Source organism: Salmo salar, chromosome 11 (assembly GCF_965601325.2).
Source record: "Salmo salar chromosome 11, fSalSal1, whole genome shotgun sequence".
Classification (NCBI taxonomy): domain Eukaryota; kingdom Metazoa; phylum Chordata; class Actinopteri; order Salmoniformes; family Salmonidae; genus Salmo; species Salmo salar.
In genome coordinates this window covers 56171273-56192270 of record NC_138301.1, presented here as the reverse complement: position 1 = coordinate 56192270, position 20998 = coordinate 56171273, and the positions used below count along the sequence as shown (strand labels likewise).

General features: G+C 44.1%; 1 protein-coding gene across 1 annotated transcript in view; it reads right to left on the bottom strand.

Annotated features, from left to right (window-relative positions):
• Positions 1-5388: 5388 nt before the first annotated feature.
• Positions 5389-20998, bottom strand: part of LOC106591806 (Krueppel-like factor 9) — an 86102-nt gene continuing 70492 nt past the window's right edge. Inside the window, exon 2 of the mRNA XM_045689747.2 lies at positions 5389-20998. This exon is cut by the window's right edge and continues 27732 nt beyond it. The gene's annotated coding sequence lies outside the window, so the exon portion shown is untranslated.

Genomic DNA, 20998 nt, shown 5'->3' with positions numbered 1-20998 from the left:
CCAGACAGGAAGTGCCCATACTGCTCCATTCCTCCATTCTCGTGACCATTTGTCCTAAAGGGTTACCCAGACAGGAAGTCCCAGTCTTTACCATGACGCTTTATTCCACCAAGCTCATAGATCCATCTGTGTCCCCAATGGCACCCTATTCCCTATTTAGTGCACTACTTTTGACCAGAGCCCTATGGCACCCTATTCCCTATTTAGTGCACTACTTTTGACCAAAGCCCTGTGGGAATAAGGTGTCATTTCAGACGCTGACCCAGCTCTCTGACCTGTTGCCTCACGTGGCCCTGACTGTGGTTTAAACCCATGTGAACTCGTTCTCTAACCTCTGATCAGTACAATAACACAGGACTGTAACAGGAACCTTCCTCAACAATGGGCTTCATGCTCCACTGCACACTAACACTAGCTAACTAAGTAGTTATCACTACCACTGCCTGGAGGTGTTTTTAAAGAGAAACTCTTCATTCTCCACTGCACACTAACACTAGCTAGCTAAGTAGTTAGCACTACTACTGAGTGGCGCCAGAGTGGCGCAGTGGTCTAAGGCACTGCATCTCAGTGCTAGAGGCGTCACTACAGACCCTGGTTTGATTCCAGGCTGTATCACAACTGGCCATGATTAGGAGTCTTATGCACTGAACCATCCCTCCATAGTGGACTACTCAGTGGTGGAAAAAGTACCTCGTTGTCATACTTGAGTAAAAGTAAAGATACCTTTATAGAAAATGATTAAAGTAAAAGTGGAAGTAACCTGGTAAAATACTATTTGAGTAAAAGTTTTAAAGTATTTGGTTTTAAATATTAAGTATTGACAGTAATAATAAAAGTATAAATCATTTCAAATGTATTATATTAAGCAAACCAGACGGCAGGAATTACCCTAAATAGTGAGAGAATAAAAGCAGAAGTGGTTAAAAAGTGAGGGATGAAATAAAGGGAAGTGAAACGTCCATTTTCAGGTGAAATGACGCAGGGAGAAACGTAACGAGTCCAATGTGTCAATGTCTGGTTGTTATTAGTTATCCTTATGACTTCTTATGCGTCCTCATGTATTCTTTTGACGTCTTGGCTGTGTCCCAAATGGAACCATTTTCCCTATGAGTGTCACGGTTGTCGTGGGTAATGGAGGACCAAAACGCAGCAGGTATGTGTATACTCATCTTCTTTATTATGAGGAAAGAAGGCAAACCCCAAATAAACACGAATACAAAAAGAAACACACCGACAATAAACAGTCCTGTAAGGCTTGACGCTATACACGGAACAATCTCCCACAAACACACAGACAAACACACCCAACTAATATAGGACTTCCAATCAAAGGCAACACCACACAGCTGCCTTCAATTGGAAGTCCACCCCAATTAACTCTACATAGAAACAGACTACCTAGACTAAACATAGAATACATGAATCTCAAACAGTGCCCAACAAACCCCGGAATACTTAAATCAAATGCCCTTCTAGAAAACACCACCCTGAACCACATAAAACAAATACCCTCTGCCACGTACTGACCAAACTACAATAACAATTAACCCTTATACTGGCCAGGACGTGACAATGAGTTGTTATGTGCCCTATGCGTTGTTATGTGTCCTTTATAAGTTGTTATGTGCCCTTTATGAGTTGTTATGTGTCCTTTATGAGTTGTTATGTGCCCTTATGAGTTGTTATGTGCCCTTATGAGTTGTTATGTGCCCTCATGAGTTGTTATGTGCCCTCATGAGTTGTTATGTGCCCTTATGAGTTGTTATGTGCCCTCATGAGTTGTTATGTGCCCTCATGAGTTATGTGCCCTCATGAGTTATGTGCCCTCATGTGAACACTGGTGAGAATGTGCCCAGTCCTCCAATCCTCTCTGGCCCCTCTCTCACAGAGACCTTGGCATGGATACCACTATCAGTGTGACCTGAATAGAAATGCATTGCCCTCACTTGTACGCTATAGTAAATATTAATCTAACGAAACCCTGATTGCAACACAGGCTTTTTACCAACAATCCCTTATCGGTTCCTAGAAAGAGATAGAGGGGTGATTAGGGTAACCTTGCCGTGACAGGGAATTGGAAAGTACATATAGAAAATGGAATTAGAAGATTAGTATTTTTATATCGCCGTGTCTCTGTTGAAATAAGAGACATTTGTACTTCAGGGGTTTGTTTCCCAAATGGCACCCTACTCCCTTTATAGTGCACTACTTTTTACCAGGTCCCATGGTCAGAAGTAGTGCACTATAAAGGGAATTGGGTGCCATTTGGGATGCAGACACAGTGAGATTGATCTCCTGTGTACCAGCTTCTGTTCCCAGTACACTCAGCTCTCTGCCAGTCAGCACACTGTGGGAGTGTGTCAATACTCTCAGTTCTCCAGCCAGTCAGCACACTGTGGGAGTGTGTCAATACTCTCAGTTCTCTAGCCAGTCAGCACACTGTGGGAGTGTGTCAATACTTTCAGTTATAACACTACAGTCAGTACATCCATGACCAACCATCCAATCTAACAATACTGTCAATACATCCATTGCCAACCATCCAGTCTAACACTACTGTCAATACATCCATTACCAACCATCCAGTCTAACAGTACTGTCAATACATCCATTACCAACCATCCAGTCTAACACTACAGTCAATACATCCATGACCAACCATGCAGTCTAACAGTACTGTCAATACATCCATGACCAACCATGCAGTCTAACACTACAGTCAATACATCCATGACCAACCATCCAGTCTAACAGTACTGTCAATACATCCGTGACCAACCATCCAGTCTAACACTACAGTCAATACATCCATGACCAACCATGCAGTCTAACAGTACTGTCAATACATCCATGACCAACCATGCAGTCTAACACTACAGTCAATACATCCATGACCAACCATCCAATCTAACACTACTGTCAATACATCCATGACCAACCATCCAGTCTAACAGTACTGTCAATACATCCATGACCAACCATCCAGTCTAACACTACAGTCAATACATCCATGACCAACCATCCAGTCTAAAACTACTGTCAATACATCCATGACCAACCATCCAGTCTAACAGTACTGTCAATACATCCATGACCAACCATCCAGTCTAACACTACAGTCAATACATCCATGACCAACCATCCAGTCTAACACTACAGTCAATACATCCATGACCAACCATCCAGTCTAACAGTACTGTCAATACATCCATGACCAACCATCCAGTCTAACACTACAGTCAATACATCCATGACCAACCATCCAGTCTAAAACTACTGTCAATACATCCATGACCAACCATCCAGTCTAACAGTACTGTCAATACATCCATGACCAACCATCCAGTCTAACACTACAGTCAATACATCCATGACCCACCATCCAGTCTAACACTACAGTCAATACATCCATGACCAACCATCCAGTCTAACAGTACTGTCAATACATCCATGACCAACCATCCAGTCTAACACTACAGTCAATACATCCATGACCAACCATCCAGTCTAACACTACAGTCAATACATCCATGACCAACCATCCAGTCTAACAGTACTGTCAATACATCCATGACCAACCATCCAGTCTAACAGTACAGTCAATGCATCCATGACCAACCATGCAGTCTAACGCCACGAGCGTAGAGGTGAGCATTATTACCTGAGTATTATAGAGTGTATTAACGTAATGATTTCAACACCCTCCTTCCGTCCCTGCCACCTCTCTTCCGTCCCTGCCAGCTCTCTTCCGTCCCTGCCAGCTCTCTTCCGTCACCACCACCTCTCTTCCGTCACCGCCAGCTCTCTTCCGTCACCTCCACCTCTTTTCTGTCCCTGCCAGCTCTCTTCCGTCCCTGCCACCTCTCTTCCGTCCCTGCCAGCTCTCTTCCGTCCCTGCCACCTCTCTTCTGTCCGTGCCAGCTCTCTTCCGTCCATGCCACCTCTCTTCCGTCCCTGCCAGCTCTCTTCCGTCCCTGCCACCTCTCTTCTGTCCCTGCCACCTCTCTTCCGTCACCGCCACCTCTCTTCCGTCCCTGCCACCTCTCTTCCGTCCCTGCCAGCTCTCTTCTGTCACCGCCACCTCTCTTCCGTCCCTGCCAGCTCTCTTCCGTCCCTGCCACCTCTCTTCCGTCCCTGCCAGCTCTCTTCCGTCCCTGCCAGCTCTCTTCCGTCCCTGCCAGCTTTCTTCCGTCCCTGCCAGCTCTCTTCCGTCCCTGCCAGCTCTCTTCCGTCACCGCCACCTCTCCCTGCAACCCAATGCTCCGTTAATTAAATCTGACCACTTTGCTGTGATAGCAGAAAGATTTCCCGGTTTTGACGGAGGAGGACACAGACTTCTTTCAGAGTGACATTGGCAGGTTGCCTTGCCCCAGTACCATTCAGATATAATATATTCCCACTCTATGCCAGTAACTAGACATGAAGATGAACTGCCAATGTGGCATGGAGGATCAACTTCATAGTCAGAACTACCGCTAGACTTTTCTTCCCCGGGAGAAACTCCAGGCTCTAGTTGTAGCCAGTAACCAGGGCCCAGTTGTTCCTGGTGGTGTCATACAGGCAGGAGACTATCATGTGATATACTGTAAGAAGGGCCCAGGTATGTCCTATCATGTGACCTAGTGATATACTGTAAGAAGAGCCCAGGTATGTCCTATCATGTGACCTAGTGATATACTGTAAGAAGGGCCCAGGTATGTCCTATCATGTGACCTAGTGATATACTGTAAGAAGGGCCCAGGTATGTCCTATCATGTGACCTAGTGATATACTGTAAGAAGAGCCCAGGTATGTCCTATCATGTGACCTAGTGATATACTGTAAGAAGGGCCCAGGTATGTCCTATCATGTGACCTAGTGATGTACTGCAAGAAGGGCCCAGGTATGCTGGGTCCTATCATGTGACCTAGTGATATACTGTAAGAAGGGCCCAGGTATGTCCTATCATGTGACCTAGTGATATACTGTAAGAAGAGCCCAGGTATGTCCTATCATGTGACCTAGTGATATACTGTAAGAAGAGCCCAGGTATGTCCTATCATGTGACCTAGTGATATACTGTAAGAAGAGCCCAGGTATGTCCTATCATGACTGTCAGCCAGGATACCGCACAGATAACTATTAATTCGTCCCAAATGGCACCCTATTCCCAACATTCAGCACTACTACAGGGCCCGTAGTAAGGATTGGGGCGCCAATTGGGACGCATCCATAGTTGTCTGTTGTCAGGGTGACGAAACCGGCGTGAACGGCATATAGTGGGAGCTGTATGTGGCTATGAATTACTGTACAAATTAAACTGTCATCCAGAAAAAGACACTGCCAACATTAAAATGCTTATTTATCAATTTAAGCTACTGTCCAAAAAAGACACGTAAAACATAAAAATGCTAATTTATGAATTTAATTTACCAAATGTAAACTTCACAAATCCATGCATACAAGTTAAGACAACATAACATTATATTGTATAATCCTGTTAATTTTTTCATATTTGCATAGGACATAGTCATCACAAAATATCATCTAGGAAGTAAAAAATAACCTCATAAAAAAAGGTAGACGGAGCAGAGAGACACATCAGACCAGCACAGGAATGACTGTACATTTCTGGCATTCTGTACATTCATGTTTGCAGGGAACTGTACAGCTGGGATACCTCAACATAGTGACTGAGTTTCATTGAGATGTATACACATTATGGTTCCCATGGCAGCATAGCTGTGGTCGATCGTGAAAAAAATATATATATACATACTGGGACAAATATTCGTCAATATTATAGAAGACATCATTTAGACTCTAAAGAGGGTTCATTTTTTTCCAAAGCTGGTACAGGTAAAGCCATCGGTGTGATTGACTTCAGGCAAACACAGACAGCGTTATCATAACACTACTCTTACAGCAAACTAACGATGAGCTTAAACACCACGTGCCCCCATTTAGAAGGCAGGTTCTGTTGGTATGTTTACAGGGCAGCACAGAGACACACAAGGTGATCAATTAATCATTTCTTCAGTGATTCAACCCTGATTGGAAATCATTCTACCACTCTAAAGAGGGGGGGGGGGGGGGGGTCACCTCAGATATACTGTGTATTCCCCATATTGATACTAGAGCTACAGAATGTTAGCTTAGCCCGTAGACTACTTGGTCTCAGAGACCACACTTAACAGTACAGTAGGAGACATATTTCTGCCCGAATGGAAACTTCCAGCCACATATTTCTGCCCGAATGGAAACTTCCAGCCACATATTTCTGCTGGCAGCAGTGATTCTATATTTTGTGTGATCAAACAAGGATCAAGACAACCAAAGTAACAAGGTGGAGGACTGCAACATTCCTACAGGTTTCCTCCAATAGAGCTTAGAGGAATTATCATGTGACCGTTCGTATGGACTTCAGAGGCCCTCGTTGACAGATATGAACACAGTTTACTGTACTGGACATTATGAACACAGTCTACTGTATTGGACATTATGAACACAGTCTACTGTACTGGACATTATGAACACAGTCTACTGTATTGGACATTATGAACACAGTCTACTGTATTGGACATTATGAACACAGTCTACTGTACTGGACATTATGAATACAGTCTACTGTACTGGACATTATGAACACAGTCTACTGTATTGGACATTATGAACACAGTCTACTGTGTTGGACATTATGAACACAGTTCAGTGTATTGTATATATCTGAAATGGCACCCTACTTCATTTTAAAGTGCACTACTTTGGAACAGAGCAGTGGACTAGAGAAACTAGGGTGTCATTTTGCACCACAGTCACCTGCTGACATCATAACGGAGCATGAGGTAACAGAGCGTCTTGCTGCCATGGTAACCACAGGAAACCAAATCCTCACAAAGACGCAGGACAACCCTCCCGCTGTGGTTATAAAAGCAACGCAGGTCCTCATTAAGAGATATGGCGGTAGAGACCTCTTCCCAGACCTCTTGTTCTCTTGTGAGCAGGTCCTCATTAAGAGATATGGCGGTAGAGACCTCTTCCCAGGCCTCTTGTTCTCTTGTGAGCAGGTCCTCATTAAGAGATATGGAGGTAGAGACCTCTTCCCAGGCCTCTTGTTCTCTTGTGAGCAGGTCCTCATTAAGAGATATGGAGGTAGAGACCTCTTCCCAGACCGCTTGTTCTCTTGTGAGCAGGTCCTCATTAAGAGATATGGAGGTAGAGACCTCTTCCCAGACTGCTTGTTCTCTTGTGGGTAATTTCAAAGCTTAATGGTGCTAAAAGCAAAAAAGGTACAATATTGGTAGCCTGAGACTGATGAAGGATGTGTTTCTTCTGCAAGAGCAGAATGTTCTGTACCCACTTATGATATATACCTTGTCAGACTACTGGAGTCTTGTAGAGAAAATATCCCATGTCTTTCCATCTAGCTACCACACACACACAGGGAGAGAGAGAGAGTGTGGCCTCAAACAGCTCTCCCTCTGCTGAGAAGCAGGCTAGAACTAGTAGTAACAGCAATGAAATGCTGTCTTTACTAGGGACGTGTCTAAAGAGGAATCATGTAGTTATGAACATTCATCTGTACCTGACCACTTTGGTGACTATCAGATCTGGCTTTAGGCAGGATGTGTTCTCAGTTACTATGACGATGTCAGCTGATAAAGGGGAACAGTATAAGTATAAATGGTACATCGCTCTTCCCAATTTATTTTTATTTAACTAGGCAAAAGTCAGTTAAGGTAGAAATTCTTATTTTCAATGACAGCCTAGGAACGGTGGGTTAACTGCCTTGTTCAGGGGGCAGCACGACAGATTTTTACGTCGTCAGCTCGGGGGATTCTATCTTGCAACCTTTCGGTTAATAGTCCAACGCTCTCTAACCACTAGGCTACCTGCCGCCCCGGGAGCACGAGCAATACATGCATATGGTACTGCACCACGATGGCACTTTGTCTGACATCATTTAATAAAGTGATTATCCACTATCAGTGACTGATATTATTAAAGACGGTCGATGAGAACGTTTTGTATCCCTGACAATGTATACCGGTGACTGACTGAAAATCTCCTCAAGGGGAGTCTTGAATATGACCATTTTTTTGCCTTGTTTTCTGAGAGCAACTCTACTAGACTAGAGCATAAACTAAATAGTATAAAGAAATACAAAGTAATAAGCAAACTAAGAAAAAGAACATGAATTGATAATGAATCTATTACTTGAATTGTCAAATGAATCACAGTCAAGAATATAGTACAAAGTTCAAAATAAATACAATCCATTAAATGAGGTTAGGCCAGATACATTGGTTTTAGGTGAAGTAAGCAGTGTACATACATGGCATAAAATGAAATATCATTATCCTTTGGAATAGGCGTTCACCTGTCACCGTTCTGCTACAGTTGATGGCTGTTTGGCATGTCCTAGATGCAACACAGACCATGTCAAAAATCCAACATTAAACTATAGATACAACATTCTGAACATAAGAGAATACATTCTACTGCATCTGTCCCTTTTGCAGTGAGATTAAAGTCAATCTAAGTAAATCATTTTCAGAGAAGATTAAAAACTCGAGTTCATATTTGAGTTCCGCCTCTCGTTTAAATTTACTCATACACAAAGTGTTATACAAATTGTGTTCGTGCTGCGCCATCAATTGTCTGCTGAATATAGCTATAGGTTTGTTATGGAATGATCACTGTTTTATTTAACCACAATTCCATCAAATCTCAACCATGATAATTAGTCACAGCTCTTGTGTAGCCTAATGGCATCGTTTTATAACCCAGAGCAGGGTTCAGGGTCAAAAACACAGCATAACTTGTAACAACAACATGATAAAAACCTGAAGTCATTTTGTTCAAGGATTTTATATTTTCCCCATTCCTTGGTAGTCACCGTCATTTATTGTAATGACATGAGCTTAACCTTATCTAGCTCCAAAATGCAGATCCTGAAAGTCACGCCAGTTGTGATGTTTTGATAAGTAGTTCCGGAATGATGCATTGTGTTTTGGATAGGACGTGATGAGAGTAAAATAGGCTGGAATGAGATAATATATGAACATTTAAACAGCTGTTGTTGTTTATATGGTTAAGCGTCACTCTGAAAGAGAACGCGATGACAAATATATTCACAACAGTTGGGTTTAATTTGCTCTGAAATTACAACTTCCTGAATCATTTCCCTGCGATGTCTTTGCGTTACAGACAAAGATGTAGAGTTTTCTGAGATTACGAGATAAATGAATAATGTCCTGACGTTCTATTCGTAATGCTTAGCATCAATCAAGCATGAGAAAAATTAAATAATGTAGCAAATCAATTAAAAAACATGATATGAACACACACACAGGTGATAATAACAAAATGTACAAAACACAAAATAACACCGTAGTAGTTCAAATAAAACATGGAAATAACAGAAAGCCAGAAAATAATATTGAAATCTAACAAATAAATGTCTAGTAATATACTCACTATAATAATCAAAGTCTAGAGCGCTGGTCAAAAACACACCTGGCATCTCTCAGTCAATCCTGGACACCCTCAGTGAGGTTTCAGTTTCAAAAGGGGAAATTTTTAAACAACTGTTATCTTACACTCTTCACTTTGTCTCTTTGAACCAAATTCAAATTGTAGAGGTACATATGACCATTACCTAGACATTGTTCAGGTTGGACCATCTTATGTTTAAGTGGTCAGTAAAAGGAATTGTGGGTATTGGAATAGTGTGAAAGGGCATTAGAGGATCAGCTTCCTGACTGGCTGCTGACACTGAACTAGACTAGAGAAGAAATATCTACAATCATAACTGAATTGGCTGACTGACCGACTACCTGACTGACTGATTGTCTGACTGACTGTGCAAAGTGTTATAGAGATAGTGAGGTATATTGCATGTTCTGAATGAACGAATGGACACCAGTTACAACGCACTGGATTTTCTGTTTTCAGATATTCCCTACATGGTCAGACAAGCACTGACCATGACGGATAGGATGGTATGAATGTATCCAACAAGAGACTGTGTAAATGTTTAAATGTACATGGTATATGTTGCACGAAAGAAAGAAAATAACATATAGAACATTCAACAGAGTCCAGTTAACTGATGAGCATGTGATTATGGAGGTATCTGACAGCTACAGAGACATTTCAAAATGGCCACCTGTCACCTATTCTGAATGGCTTTTAAAAATGAGTTTTTTTTGTGGAACACGACAGGGCTGTCCCTTCACTCCTCCTTAGTTTGAGTTTACAGTGGAATTCCGTGATTACTCAAGACACAGTGGGCTGAACCAAGCCTCTCTTTACACAGCGTTAGAGGAGAGATATCTTAGAGTAGTTCCACTGTGCTGAATGTCTGGGCTAACTGGCATAGTGGTGATGCTGTGTGTTTTTACAAGGGGAGTTTCTATTTGGAAGGGAGGGAGAAAAGCTGATTCTGGTTTCTTTTAGGTGACTAGGAAGAGAGAGGCCCATGGGGAGGCTGAGGGAAGGCAGGAGGGGATGGGGGATACTGAGGGGGAGTCAGGGGGACAAGGCTGGCCATTCACAGGCCTGACACCTGCTTCCTTCACCCTGTGAAGGATTCCTAGAACTCTCTCCAGCTGGACTCTCTCTTCTCTTTGTGTGTGTGTGTGTGTGTGTGTGTGTGTGTGTGTGTGTGTGTGTGTGTGTGTGTGTGTGTGTGTGTGTGTGTGTGCGAGCATGTTCGTGTAGCCTTTTAATGAAAGCCAACACTGAGGCGGTGCAACGGCAGCCCAGCCAAAACCAAGGGCCTCAGCTTAGCTCATTGAAAAGCTAAAGCACAGTAGATTAGTCAGAGGAAGCAGAGAAATCCTCAGACTATTTTAGACCTGGAGGCATTATTTTAGACTGGTCATAATTTACAGTGTCTTTAATACAGAGTGTAGACTGACATGAGCACCGCTGTGCTGAAAGCTAGCTCTGTCTTATATTTCCTACTTTTCCTGAACTTTTCACTGGGTTGGACTAGAAACGCTGCCAACAGAGCTTGGAACACTGCTGGTAGTTCCAAGAAAGCAGAAAGAAAGGGAGACGCACACTGCAGAGCTTTGCCTTTCAGCTGGAGTCAATTTGGTTATATCACAAATGGCACCCTATTCTCTATATAGTGCACTACTTTTGACTAGGGCCCAAATAGGGAATAGGGTGCCATTTGGGAGCCATCCTGTAGCTTCACTAGTACGATCACAGAGGAACGGTACAGATAACCAGGTCTTTATGAGAGTGGGTCTACAGGCTGCTTACAATGATGAGATTGTTTTAAAACAGGCTGTAAAGAACATGTTGAGTTAATCTACTGTAAACTGAAATCGAAGGGCCTTCCCAGAGCTATAAACCAGGCCTTGGGTGTGTTTGGGAATCTGAGGCATGCTAGAAACAGTTGGATGGTAGGGTACTAATAAATATGGCAGGGTACTAATAAAAACATTGCCACATTGCAAAGATACATCTTAAATGGTACCCTATTCCCTATAAAGTGCACTACCTATAGGCCCTGGTCAAAAGTAGTGCACTGTATAGAGAATAGGGTGCCAGAATAGCGTGCCACCGCCCAGGTATGAAACCTGTGACTTCATGTAGAGACAGATCAGATCGTCAAGGTGATGAGAACAACAACTGTTGAGGGGAGAATTCTCAGTGAATCTAAAGGGCAGCCAACGACATGGTTAACACTGTATTCATCAGGAGATTTTCTCTCCTCTACACTGTTTGTTCTGTGTGACTAAGTCAAGTTTCTGTACGTCACATAACTCAAGATAAAGTCAAGATTAAAGACCAATTAATAACTAATGTTTCCCGCCATGCATCTCTTTACTGATCCCATTCACCTGGAGTTTTTCCTCACTCCTGTCCTGTGCAGTCTGTCTGTCCTGTGATTAAGTCAATTCTCTGTACAGTCACTCTGGGCCAACTCAAGGGTACAGTGTCAGGATTAAATTGAACTTTAGTGACCTTTAGTGACATTTAGAAGCTGGTAGAAGGGGATGAAGGCGGTTTACAGTAACCGCCCGGTGAGGTTCTCAGTGAAGTTTAGAAGCTGGTAGAAGGGGATGAAGGCAGTTTACAGTAACACCCAGGCGAGGTTCTCAGAGTGATCTCACTGGGTGTTTCTTATAACAGATTACCAGTGATAGATAGATAGTATTTTTATTATACCACACAGTTCTTATAGGGATTCTTATAATGACTCCATCTGGCCTCTAATCTCTGTCTAAGGTAGATAGAATATTTTGTAGAGGAGTTAACCTCCTTTTAAAAATAGCTACAAGTGGATGTTCTGCCCTCAGGAACTAACTGTTGTCCCTGTACAAGCTACAGGCTATTTAACTGCCCTCATTTCGTCCAGGCTGTTATAGAGTTAGCTAGCTGTAGGATAGAGCTGTAGGGCCTTGTAGGAGCTAGTTAACTGCCCTCATTTCTCCCAGGCTGTTATAGAGTTAGCTAGCTGTAGGATAGAGCTGTAGGGCCTTGTAAGAGCTAGTTAACTGCCCTCATTTCTCCCAGGCTGTTATAGAGTTAGCTAGCTGTAGGATAGAGCTGTAGGGCCTTGTAGGAGCTAGTTAACTGCCCTCATTTCTCCCAGGCTGTTATAGAGTTAGCTAGCTGTAGGATAGAGCTGTAGGGCCTTGTAGGAGCTAGTTAACTGCCCTCATTTCTCCCAGGCTGTTATAGAGTTAGCTAGCTGTAGGATAGAGCTGTAGGGCCTTGTAGGAGCTAGTTAACTGCCCTCATTTCTCCCAGCAGGATGTAGAGTTACCTACAGACAAGTTAACTGTCCTCCTCATGTCTCCCAGCCTGTATGGGACTATAATAACTCTAGTTAACTGTCCTCCTCATGTCTCACAGCCTGTATGGGACTATAACTCTAGTTAACTGTCCTCCTCATGTCTCCCAGCCTGTATGGGGCTATAACTCTAGATAACTGTCCTCCTCATGTCTACCAGCCTGTATGGGGCTATAATAACTCTAGTTAACTGTCCTCCTCATGTCTCCCAGCCTGTATGGGGCTATAACTCTAGTTAACTGTCCTCCTCATGTCTCCCAGCCTGTATGGGACTATAATAACTCTAGTTAACTGTCCTCCTCATGTCTCCCAGCCTGTATGGGACTATAATAACTCTAGTTAACTGTTCTCCTCATGTCTCCCAGCCTGTATGGGGCTATAATAACTCTAGTTAACTGTCCTCATGTCTCCCAGCCTGTATGGGACTATAATAACTCTAGTTAACTGTCCTCCTCATGTCTCCCAGCCTGTATGGGACTATAATAACTCTAGTTAACTGTCCTCCTCATGTCTCCCAGCCTGTATGGGACTATAACTCTAGTTAACTGTCCTCCTCATGTCTCCCAGCCTGTATGGGACTATAACTCTAGTTAACTGTCCTCCTCATGTCTCCCAGCCTGTATGGGACTATAACTCTAGTTAACTGTCCTCCTCATGTCTCCCAGCCTGTATGGGACTATAACTCTAGTTAACTGTCCTCCTCATGTCTCCCAGCCTGTATGGGACTATAATAACTCTAGTTAACTGTACTCATGTCTCCCAGCCTGTATGGGACTATAACTCTAGTTAACTGTCCTCCTCATGTCTCCGAGCCTGTATGGGGCTATAACTCTAGTTAACTGTCCTCCTCATGTCTCCCAGCCTGTATGGGACTATAATAACTCTAGTTAACTGTCCTCCTCATGTCTCCCAGCCTGTATGGGGCTATAATAACTCTAGTTAACTGTCCTCCTCATGTCTCCCAGCCTGTATGGGACTATAATAACTCTAGTTAACTGTCCTCCTCATGTCTCCCAGCCTGTATGGGGCTATAACTCTAGATAACTGTCCTCCTCATGTCTCCCAGCCTGTATGGGGCTATAACTCTAGTTAACTGTCCTCCTCATGTCTCCCAGCCTGTATGGGGCTATAATAACTCTAGTTAACTGTCCTCCTCATGTCTCCCAGCCTGTATGGGACTATAATAACTCTAGTTAACTGTCCTCCTCATGTCTCCCAGCCTGTATGGGGCTATAACTCTAGTTAACTGTCCTCCTCATGTCTCCCAGCATGTATGGGGCTATAACTCTAGTTAACTGTCCTCCTCATGTCTCCCAGCCTGTATGGGGCTATAATAACTCTAGTTAACTGTCCTCCTCATGTCTCCCAGCCTTTATGGGACTATAATAACTCTAGTTAACTGTCCTCCTCATGTCTCCCAGCCTGTATGGGACTATAACTCTAGTTAACTGTCCTCCTCATGTCTCCCAGCCTGTATGGAACTATAATAACTCTAGTTAACTGTCCTCCTCATGTCTCCCAGCCTGTATGGAACTATAATAACTCTAGTTAACTGTCCTCCTCATGTCTCCCAGCCTGTATGGGGCTATAACTCTAGTTAACTGTCCTCCTCATGTCTCATAGCCTGTATGGGACTATAATAACTCTAGTTAACTGTCCTCCTCATGTCTCCCAGCCTGTATGGGGCTATAACTCTAGTTAACTGTCCTCCTCATGTCTCCCAGCCTGTATGGGACTATAACTCTAGTTAACTGTCCTCCTCATGTCTCCGAGCCTGTATGGGGCTATAACTCTAGTTAACTGTCCTCCTCATGTCTCCCAGCCTGTATGGGACTATAATAACTCTAGTTAACTGTCCTCCTCATGTCTCCCAGCATGTATGGGGCTATAATAACTCTAGTTAACTGTCCTCCTCATGTCTCCCAGCCTGTATGGGACTATAATAACTCTAGTTAACTGTCCTCCTCATGTCTCCCAGCCTGTATGGGGCTATAACTCTAGATAACTGTCCTCCTCATGTCTCCCAGCCTGTATGGGGCTATAACTCTAGTTAACTGTCCTCCTCATGTCTCCCAGCCTGTATGGGGCTATAATAACTCTAGTTAACTGTCCTCCTCATGTCTCCCAGCCTGTATGGGACTATAATAACTCTAGTTAACTGTCCTCCTCATGTCTCCCAGCCTGTATGGGGCTATAACTCTAGTTAACTGTCCTCCTCATGTCTCCCAGCATGTATGGGGCTATAACTCTAGTTAACTGTCCTCCTCATGTCTCCCAGCCTGTATGGGGCTATAATAACTCTAGTTAACTGTCCTCCTCATGTCTCCCAGCCTTTGTGGGACTATAATAACTCTAGTTAACTGTCCTCCTCATGTCTCCCAGCCTGTATGGGACTATAACTCTAGTTAACTGTCCTCCTCATGTCTCCCAGCCTGTATGGAACTATAATAACTCTAGTTAACTGTCCTCCTCATGTCTCCCAGCCTGTATGGAACTATAATAACTCTAGTTAACTGTCCTCCTCATGTCTCCCAGCCTGTATGGGGCTATAACTCTAGTTAACTGTCCTCCTCATGTCTCCCAGCCTGTATGGGACTATAATAACTCTAGTTAACTGTCCTCCTCATGTCTCCCAGCCTGTATGGGGCTATAACTCTAGTTAACTGTCCTCCTCATGTCTCCCAGCCTGTATGGGACTATAACTCTATTTAACTGTCCTCCTCATGTCTCCCAGCCTGTATGGGGCTATAACTCTAGTTAACTGTCCTCATCATGTCTCCCAGCCTGTATGGGACTATAACTCTAGTTAACTGTCCTCCTCATGTCTCCCAGCCTGTATGGGGCTATAACTCTAGTTAACTGTCCTCCTCATGTCTCCCAGCCTGTATGGGACTATAATAACTCTAGTTAACTGTCCTCCTCATGTCTCCCAGCCTGTATGGAACTATAATAACTCTAGTTAACTGTCCTCCTCGTGTCTCCCAGCCTGTATGGAACTATAATAACTCTAGTTAACTGTCCTCCTCATGTCTCCCATGCCTGTATGGGACTATAATAACTCTAGTTAACTGTCCTCCTCATGTCTCCCAGCCTGTATGGGACTATAATAACTCTAGTTAACTGTCCTCCTCATGTCTCCCAGCCTGTATGGGGCTATAACTCTAGTTAACTGTCCTCCTCATGTCTCCCAGCCTGTATGGGACTATAATAACTCTAGTTAACTGTCCTCCTCATGTCTCCCAGCCTGTATGGGGCTATAACTCTAGTTAACTGTCCTCCTCATGTCTCCCAGCCTGTAGGGGCTATAACTCTAGTTAACTGTCCTCCTCATGTCTCCCAGCCTGTATGGGACTATAATAACTCTAGTTAACTGTCCTCCTCATGTCTCCCAGCCTGTATGGAACTATAATAACTCTAGTTAACTGTCCTCCTCATGTCTCCCAGCCTGTATGGGGCTATAACTCTAGTTAACTGTCCTCCTCATGTCTCCCAGCCTGTATGGGACTATAATAACTCTAGTTAACTGTCCTCCTCATGTCTCCCAGCCTGTATGGGGCTATAACTCTAGTTAACTGTCCTCCTCATGTCTCCCAGCCTGTATGGGACTATAACTCTATTTAACTGTCCTCCTCATGTCTCCCAGCCTGTATGGGGCTATAACTCTAGTTAACTGTCCTCATCATGTCTCCCAGCCTGTATGGGACTATAACTCTAGTTAACTGTCCTCCTCATGTCTCCCAGCCTGTATGGGGCTATAACTCTAGTTAACTGTCCTCCTCATGTCTCCCAGCCTGTATGGGACTATAATAACTCTAGTTAACTGTCCTCCTCATGTCTCCCAGCCTGTATGGAACTATAATAACTCTAGTTAACTGTCCTCCTCGTGTCTCCCAGCCTGTATGGAACTATAATAACTCTAGTTAACTGTCCTCCTCATGTCTCCCAGGCCTGTATGGGACTATAATAACTCTAGTTAACTGTCCTCCTCATGTCTCCCAGCCTGTATGGGACTATAATAACTCTAGTTAACTGTCCTCCTCATGTCTCCCAGCCTGTATGGGGCTATAACTCTAGTTAACTGTCCTCCTCATGTCTCCCAGCCTGTATGGGACTATAATAACTCTAGTTAACTGTCCTCCTCATGTCTCCCAGCCTGTATGGGGCTATAACTCTAGTTAACTGTCCTCCTCATGTCTCCCAGCCTGTAGGGGCTATAACTCTAGTTAACTGTCCTCCTCATGTCTCCCAGCCTGTATGGGGCTATAACTCTAGTTAACTGTCCTCCTCATGTCTCCCAGCCTGTATGGGACTATAATAACTCTAGTTAACTGTCCTCCTCATGTCTCCCAGCCTGTATGGGACTATAACTCTAGTTAACTGTCCTCCTCATGTCTCCCAGCCTGTATGGGGCTATAACTCTAGTTAACTGTCCTCCTCATGTCTCCCTGCCTGTATGGGGCTATAACTCTAGTTAACTGTCCTCCTCATGTCTCCCAGCCTGTATGGGGCTATAACTCTAGTTAACTGTCCTCCTCATGTCTCCCAGCCTGTATGGGGCTATAACTCTAGTTAACTGTCCTCCTCATGTCTCCCAGCCTGTATGGGACTATAATAACTCTAGTTAACTGTCCTCCTCATGTCTCCCAGCCTGTATGGGGCTATAACTCTAGTTAACTGTCCTCCTCATGTCTCCCAGCCTGTATGGGGCTATAATAACTCTAGTTAACTGTCCTCCTCATGTCTCCCAGCCTGTATGGGACTATAATAACTGTAGTTAACTGTCCTCCTCATGTCTCCCAGCTTGTATGGGGCTATAATAACTCTAGTTAACTGTCCTCCTCATGTCTCCCAGCCTGTATGGAACTATAATAACTCTAGTTAACTGTCCTCCTCATGTCTCCCAGCCTGTATGGAACTATAATAACTCTAGTTAACTGTCCTCCTCATGTCTCCCAGCCTGTATGGGGCTATAACTCTAGTTAACTGTCCTCCTCATGTCTCCCAGCCTGTATGGGGCTATAACTCTAGTTAACTGTCCTCATCATGTCTCCCAGCCTGTATGGGACTATAACTCTAGTTAACTGTCCTCCTCATGTCTCCCAGCCTGTATGGGGCTATAACTCTAGTTAACTGTCCTCCTCATGTCTCCCAGCCTGTATGGGACTATAATAACTCTAGTTAACTGTCCTCCTCATGTCTCCCAGCCTGTATGGGGCTATAACTCTAGTTAACTGTCCTCCTCATGTCTCCCAGCCTGTATGGGACTATAATAACTCTAGTTAACTGTCCTCCTCATGTCTCCCAGCCTGTATGGGGCTGTAACTCTAGTTAACTGTCCTCCTCATGTCTCCCAGCCTGTATGGGGCTATAATAACTCTAGTTAACTGTCCTCCTCATGTCTCCCAGCCTGTATGGGACTATAACTCTAGTTAACTGTCCTCCTCATGTCTCCCAGAATGTACGGGACTATAATAACTCTAGTTAACTGTCCTCCTCATGTCTCCCAGCCTGTATGGGGCTATAACTCTAGTTAACTGTCCTCCTCATGTCTCCCAGCCTGTATGGGGCTATAATAACTCTAGTTAACTGTCCTCCTCATGTCTCCCAGCCTGTATGGGACTATAATAACTCTAGTTAACTGTCCTCCTCATGTCTCCCAGCCTGTATGGGGCTATAATAACTCTAGTTAACTGTCCTCCTCATGTCTCCCAACCTGTATGGAACTATAATAACTCTAGTTAACTGTCCTCCTCATGTCTCCCAGCCTGTATGGAACTATAATAACTCTAGTTAACTGTCCTCCTCATGTCTCCCAGCCTGTATGGGGCTATAACTCTAGTTAACTGTCCTCCTCATGTCTCCCAGCCTGTATGGGACTATAATAACTCTAGTTAACTGTCCTCCTCATGTCTCCCAGCCTGTATGGGGCTATAACTCTAGTTAACTGTCCTCATCATGTCTCCCAGCCTGTATGGGACTATAACTCTAGTTAACTGTCCTCCTCATGTCTCCCAGCCTGTATGGGGCTATAACTCTAGTTAACTGTCCTCCTCATGTCTCCCAGCCTGTATGGGACTATAATAACTCTAGTTAACTGTCCTCCTCATGTCTCCCAGCCTGTATGGAACTATAATAACTCTAGTTAACTGTCCTCCTCGTGTCTCCCAGCCTGTATGGAACTATAATAACTCTAGTTAACTGTCCTCCTCATGTCTCCCAGCCTGTATGGGACTATAATAACTCTAGTTAACTGTCCTCCTCATGTCTCCGAGCCTGTATGGGACTATAATAACTCTAGTTAACTGTCCTCCTCATGTCTCCCAGCCTGTATGGGGCTATAACTCTAGTTAACTGTCCTCCTCATGTCTCCCAGCCTGTATGGGACTATAATAACTCTAGTTAACTGTCCTCCTCATGTCTCCCAGCCTGTATGGGGCTATAACTCTAGTTAACTGTCCTCCTCATGTCTCCCAGCCTGTATGGGGCTATAATAACTCTAGTTAACTGTCCTCCTCATGTCTCCCAGCCTGTATGGGACTATAATAACTCTAGTTAACTGTCCTCCTCATGTCTCCCAGCCTGTATGGGACTATAACTCTAGTTAACTGTCCTCCTCATGTCTCCCAGCCTGTATGGGGCTATAACTCTAGTTAACTGTCCTCCTCATGTCTCCCTGCCTGTATGGGGCTATAACTCTAGTTAACTGTCCTCCTCATGTCTCCCAGCCTGTATGGGGCTATAACTCTAGTTAACTGTCCTCCTCATGTCTCCCAGCCTGTAGGGGCTATAACTCTAGTTAACTGTCCTCCTCATGTCTCCCAGCCTGTATGGGGCTATAACTCTAGTTAACTGTCCTCCTCATGTCTCCCAGCCTGTATGGGACTATAATAACTCTAGTTAACTGTCTTCCTCATGTCTCCCAGCCTGTATGGGGCTATAACTCTAGTTAACTGTCCTCCTCATGTCTCCCAGCCTGTATGGGGCTATAATAACTCTAGTTAACTGTCCTCCTCATGTCTCCCAGCCTGTATGGGACTATAATAACTCTAGTTAACTGTCCTCCTCATGTCTCCCAGCCTGTATGGGGCTATAATAACTCTAGTTAACTGTCCTCCTCATGTCTCCCAGCCTGTATGGAACTATAATAACTCTAGTTAACTGTCCTCCTCATGTCTCCCAGCCTGTATGGGACTATAACTCTAGTTAACTGTCCTCGTCATGTCTCCCAGCCTGTATGGGGCTATAACTCTAGTTAACTGTCCTCCTCATGTCTCCCAGCCTGTATGGGGCTATAATAACTCTAGTTAACTGTCCTCCTCATGTCTCCCAGCCTGTATGGGGCTATAACTCTAGTTAACTGTCCTCCTCATGTCTCCCAGCCTGTATGGGACTATAATAAATCTAGTTAACTGTCCTCCTCATGTCTCCCAGCCTGTATGGGACTATAATAACTCTAGTTAACTGTCCTCCTCATGTCTCCCAGCCTGTATGGGGCTATAATAACTCTAGTTAACTGTCCTCCTCATGTCTCCCAGCCTGTATGGGACTATAATAACTCTAGTTAACTGTCCTCCTCATGTCTCCCAGCCTGTATGGAACTATAATAACTCTAGTTAACTGTCCTCCTCATGTCTCCCAGCCTGTATGGGACTATAACTCTAGTTAACTGTCCTCCTCATGTCTCCCAGCCTGTATGGGACTATAATAAATCTAGTTAACTGTCCTCCTCATGTCTCCCAGCCTGTATGGGACTATAATAACTCTAGTTAACTGTCCTCATCATGTCTCCCAGCCTGTATGGGGCTATAACTCTAGTTAACTGTCCTCCTCATGTCTCCCAGCCTGTATGGGACTATAATAACTCTAGTTAACTGTCCTCCTCATGTCTCCCAGCCTGTATGGGACTATAATAACTCTAGTTAACTGTCATCCTCATGTCTCCCAGCCTGTATGGGACTATAACTCTAGTTAACTGTCCTCCTCATGTCTCCCAGCCTGTATGGGACTATAACTCTAGTTAACTGTCCTCCTCATGTCTCCCAGCCTGTATGGGGCTATAACTCTAGTTAACTGTCCTCCTCATGTCTCCCAGCCTGTATGGGACTATAATAACTCTAGTTAACTGTCCTCCTCATGTCTCCCAGCCTGTATGGGGCTATAACTCTAGTTAACTGTCCTCCTCATGTCTCCCTGCCTGTATGG